Genomic DNA, 5382 nt, shown 5'->3' on the forward strand with positions numbered 1-5382 from the left:
GCAGAATTTTGGTGGATAACTCCACAAGGAAAAGACAGATGCTGAGCCAACTCAGCAGGGCTATTTACTCACCACAGCAGCAATCACAATCACAGGTGGCAGACCCAAAATACAGCGCACAAGCCATAAAGTCGGGTTCTCCAGCATTTGATCAAAGTATCCCAACCGACTTAGCAGCTCCCAAAGGCTAAAATATCTTCTGACAGAACATCAAGACGCCTTTATTTTGTATTCAATGCTGTAATAAATTTCGGATAATAATATCTCAAAGGTTGGTGAGAACATTAAGTCTGAGATAACTTAGAACTCAGATATTTTTGTAAAATCGTATGTATATATTCGCCCCTCACTGAAGCTGAAGGGGTTGTTGTTATTTTCATTTCGGGAGATCTCACTTGCTGTAAAATTCTCAGAGAAATAATACAAAGGGTGAATGGAATTTCTAAAGCTTGGCGTACCTTGATGCATTGTGATGAATGGTGAATGTTGCAGGATTCCAGAGTGTTTCATAAAACAATAAGTCTTTCTTAAATCTCTGTGTTACATGTTTTCGAGTCTTTTGTTCTCTTTTATTGTTTAAATGTTTTACACTTAATAGCAAAGTAGAAGAATAGTTCCAGGATTTAATCACTGATTACCCTGAACTCAATCTGAGCTATTGTCCATGTTTTCTTCAGATACAGTGAATGAAGTGTAATTCTTAATTGCTGCACTTTAATACTATATCTTTCACAGTGATAGACATTCCCAGGGATTCAAGTTTGCTCCTGAGACATCTATCCGTTCCTCATACCTAGTTTGGTGGAAATACTTAAATACTTTAGTGAAAATTCTTAATTGCTTTCACTGGTTTTTTCACCTGTTTGTGTTATAAATCAAAAATTTTGTTGTATGAAGTATCCAAATGGCCCTGTAAGTTTCACCAATTCACCTCAAGGTTTCTAGACACCTACAGCCATAGACTCCATTGCCCAATGATATTTGACTCTTTGAACATTATATCACAAGACCTGAAAGAAAATCTTCAACCAAAACATAAACAAAACCTGTGCATAATACCTAGCCTAAAACACTATCATAACAGATACAAATCATAAAGAGAGAGCCCTCTCTGATCACAGTTTGGCTAGAAACAGTGATCAAAAGATTGGTTAGTGGTTACCCCGGCCGTATTCCCTTGGGAGTCATAGGGAACAACCTGGGTGTTAACATAATTGGCGACTCAACTGGGGACTTCTTAAAAATTTTCCAATTACTATCTATCTTCCAAAGCTACCATCAAGCCTGAAACTAGCCAAGAGGCCTTAGAACTGTTTTTGTAACACAGGGACAGCTTTAGGGAAGAGCTAATTAGGGAATCTTCATCCTAGCTTTGGAACATATATAGCCATTCCAAAATTTTCATCCAGTCCTTGCATATATAGCAGCTTCCTGTACAAATTCAAAAGAAATTAGAAGCTGGCTCCCAAAAGAAACCCAAGGTACACTAGGGCAAACCCTGACCCTAATCAACCTATCATTGTTGATAATCCAAATATCATTCCAAAGAACATAAGGAGACAGAAAAAGCAGGAGAAGCCTGCTGATTCAGATATAAGTTCAGATCAAACTATCCTCATTCCCACTCCTTGCAAAGTTCTTTTCCGCTCCACACCTAGTTCCCCTAGTTCATCATCAACACCTCAAAGTCCTCCTCTTACATCTTCACCCACTGCACATACTCTTTCAACCAGTTCCCCATTTGTTACCCATCCCATTAACCCTGTTACACCAGTAATCCCTGCTGTCCCATTTATTCCTGTCAACCCTGTAAATCCCATAAACATGGCCAACAGGTATGCACCTCTGCAGATACCAGCTAATGCTCCAGCTCTACCCCAAGACTACCAAACCAAAATCTCATTTTTTGACTCCCATGGCCCTTTGACAGCTGTCCAGCATGCTAAGAAGATGCAAGACCACTTTGAGACCTATGAAATAGATGATAACAGTGTCAGGATGAGAATTTTTGTTCAAAGCTTAACTGGGGATGTTAGAACTTGGTTCAGATCCCTCAATGCAAACTCCATTGCAACACCTGATCAGCTTTACGAAGCTTTTACTGAGAGATGGGAGAAGAAGAAAGATCCTCTCCACATACTTGGTGAATACAACACTATTAAAAGAGGTCCCCAAGAAACAGTTTTGGAATATTGTGCTAGGTTTAACAATGTATATAATGCTATCCCACAGAACTTAAGGCCCCCTCCTGATTTGGCCCTGTATAACTTCCCTGACGGTTTTGATTCTGATATGGCCTATCAGTTGAAAGAAAGAGATCCTCCAACCCTTGCAGAAGCTCAAAGGGTTGCAGTCACTGTAGAGGCTAACCTAATTGCCAAAAGAAACAGAGCAAAGTTGGAAAAGAAGACTGGCTTCAGAGAAGAACCCTCAGGTTTTGATCAAAAGCTGGATGCAATACTAAACAGCATGAAGAGATTGGGTGAAAGAGTGGAATCAGTTGAAAGAAAATCATCATGGGAGGCATCACAAAGCAACCCTCCTAGAAACCCGAATTTTAGGAGAACTCAGAACCCAAACATAGGAAAGACAAGTGCTGACCAAGACATTAGACCCCCTTTTCAAGAAAACTATGCAGAAACTTCCACAGCCAATCAGCTCAATGAAGATCCTGAAATTAACTTAATGGGTCTGGATGGTAAAAGCCATGTTTTCCTAACACAAGAAGACCATGAGGAGGATGAAAGCAAAACATTCCAAACAAAATCAGGAGAATCCTTTGACTTTAAACAAGGATATGATACTGCTGTCTATGAAGTCCATAAACAGTATAAACTGAGGAGTAGGACTGTGAATGTAAACCAGCCCGACAAGATAAAGGATAAACAGAGGTCTAAAGAAACCATGATCACAGAACCCAATGACAAAATAAACTTTCCTGCAGAAGAAATTGTAGTTGAGGAGGTTACTGAACTGCTGTCCCCACTACAACAGCCCATGGCAACTTCGTCCTCTCACCCTGATTCAAATTTTACCCCTCAAGACATGAGTAAAAGGGGCAGGTCTCAAAATCAAGATGAAATCCAACAAGAAGATTTAATGAACAAAGAAAAGACTGCTATCCGTGACTCTAAAACCCAAATTGACAAACCCTTTGACCTAGGCACAGAGATTGGCAAGCTAAAGATAGCAATTCCCCTCTCAGAGCTAGCCAAGCATGACATATACAAACAACAGATCAAGAAATCCCTTCAACTCACTAATAGCAAAGATGATGTAAATGTGCTAGATGACACTCCAGAATTACTGTTTGGCCCAGAGGTAGATGGAAAAACAATGGTCACAGGGGTTTTACCTTTTTATGTCAGCCTGCATGTTCATGATAAAATACTGCATAATGCAATGTTCGACTCAGGTGCCTCTCACAACCTTATGCCAAAAGCAGTCATGGAAAGATTGAACTTGGATATAACAAGACCATACAAAGACCTGTTTTCTTTTGATTCTAGCCAAGTCAAATGTTTAGGCCTAATAAAAGATTTATGTGTGTCTCTGGTTCAATATCCCAACAAAACCATTCTAATGGATGTTGTAGTCGCTGATATCCCACCTAAATATGGGATGCTGTTATCAAGATCATGGGGAGCCAAGCTCCAAGGTTCCCTGCAATTAGACATGTCATATGCCACTATCTCTGTCTTTGGGCAACCAAAAAGACTGTACAGGGAAACACTCATGAAGTATATGGTCAGCAGTGAAGAAAAGCCTCAAAATTTTCCAATATATGCTGTCCATTCGGACATAGACTCCTTCATCCTCTTCAATGACAGCGCAGGCCTTTCAAACAATGAGATTAGGACCGAAACACTCATACAAGAACAAAACATTGATCAACTAAGTAGCACCTGCAAAACATTAAGCACACCAACAATACACCTTATCCCTCCTCTAGTTGTTAAAAATTGTCAAACAAATGATAAAGCTGTCCTAGAAAACAAATGGGAAAAGAAACCCCAACTCATGCTCACATTGCCATCCCATGAACAGAATTTTAAATCTCCTGTTCAGCAAGATACCCTGTGGGTCCTAGAATTTGATGGCTCAGTTAACAAGTTAGGGGCAGGAGCTGGAGTGTGGATACATAACAAAGAGAAAGACTATGCAGAAGGCAGGGCTTATAGATTGAATTTTAGATGCACTAACAATATGGCAGAATACGAAGCTCTGTTGCTGGGCCTAAAGCTAGCAAAATCACTACAAGCTCCTAAACTCTCCATCATGGGAGACTCTGATCTAGTAATTCAACAAGTAAAAGGAAATTTTGTCACCAATGACAAAAGATTGAGGTCCTACAGATCTGCTGTAATTGAAATATTAGAGACCTTCTCTGAGTGTGTTATCACAAAAATTTCAAGGGGCCACAATCTCCATGCACACAGCTTGGCAACGTTTGCCAGCACCTTCAAATTCCCATTAGAACCCAATAACTGTTTCACAGCCGAGGTCAAATACAGACCCTCTATTCCAAACAATGTCAAAGAATGGCAAGTATTTGAGGATGACATGCAAATAAACAATTTTTTAACCTTGCAACAAGAGTTCACAGGATTAAATATTGATATTGATGGAGCAAGTCCATCACAAATACACTTTCAACAGTCTGCTCACCCAATATCACCTAGAACAGCAAAACAATTACTGAGTCCAACCATTTTCAGCAATGAAAACATTCAGCAAATTCACCAAATTGACTGTGAAGAGATGAGCAACGCTGAAGCTGAAATCATACAACTCAAAGACAATTTCCTTCCAGTAGGCCTTACCCCACTAGAGGACATTTTTGATTCAAATGACATCCCTAGGAAGCCAAAGATGCAGCCATTAGATGCAACAGTTGAAGAATGCAACATTGGTACTATTGACAAGCCTAAAATAATAAAGCTATCTGCCTCTTTGCCCCCTGATCAAAAGCCCAAATACATTGATCTCTTTAAAGAATTTCAAGATGTTTTTGCTTGGGGTTATGAGGATCTAAAGTCTTATGATACTTCTGTCATCCAGCATACCATTCCCCTCAAGCCTAATCAAAAACCATTCAAACAGAAATTGAGAAGGATCAATCCTATGCTCCTTCCTTCTATTGAAAAAGAATTACATAAAATGTTCAAAGCTGGTATCATAGCACCAATCAGGTTCTCTGAGTGGATTTCAAATTTGGTCCCTACAAGAAAGAAAACTGGTGAGATTAGACTTTGTGTAGACTTAAGGAATTTGAATCAAGTATCACTCAAAGATAACTACCCTTTACCCAAAATGGATCACATTCTTCAAAGAGTAGTAGGGGCTTCAAGGATATCATTGCTTGATGGATTCTCAGGCTTC

This window comes from Pinus tabuliformis, chromosome 4_1 (genome assembly GCF_031772625.1).
Source record: "Pinus tabuliformis cultivar Carrire ecotype Pingquan chromosome 4_1, CPIR1, whole genome shotgun sequence".
Taxonomy (NCBI): Eukaryota; Viridiplantae; Streptophyta; class Pinopsida; order Pinales; family Pinaceae; genus Pinus; species Pinus tabuliformis.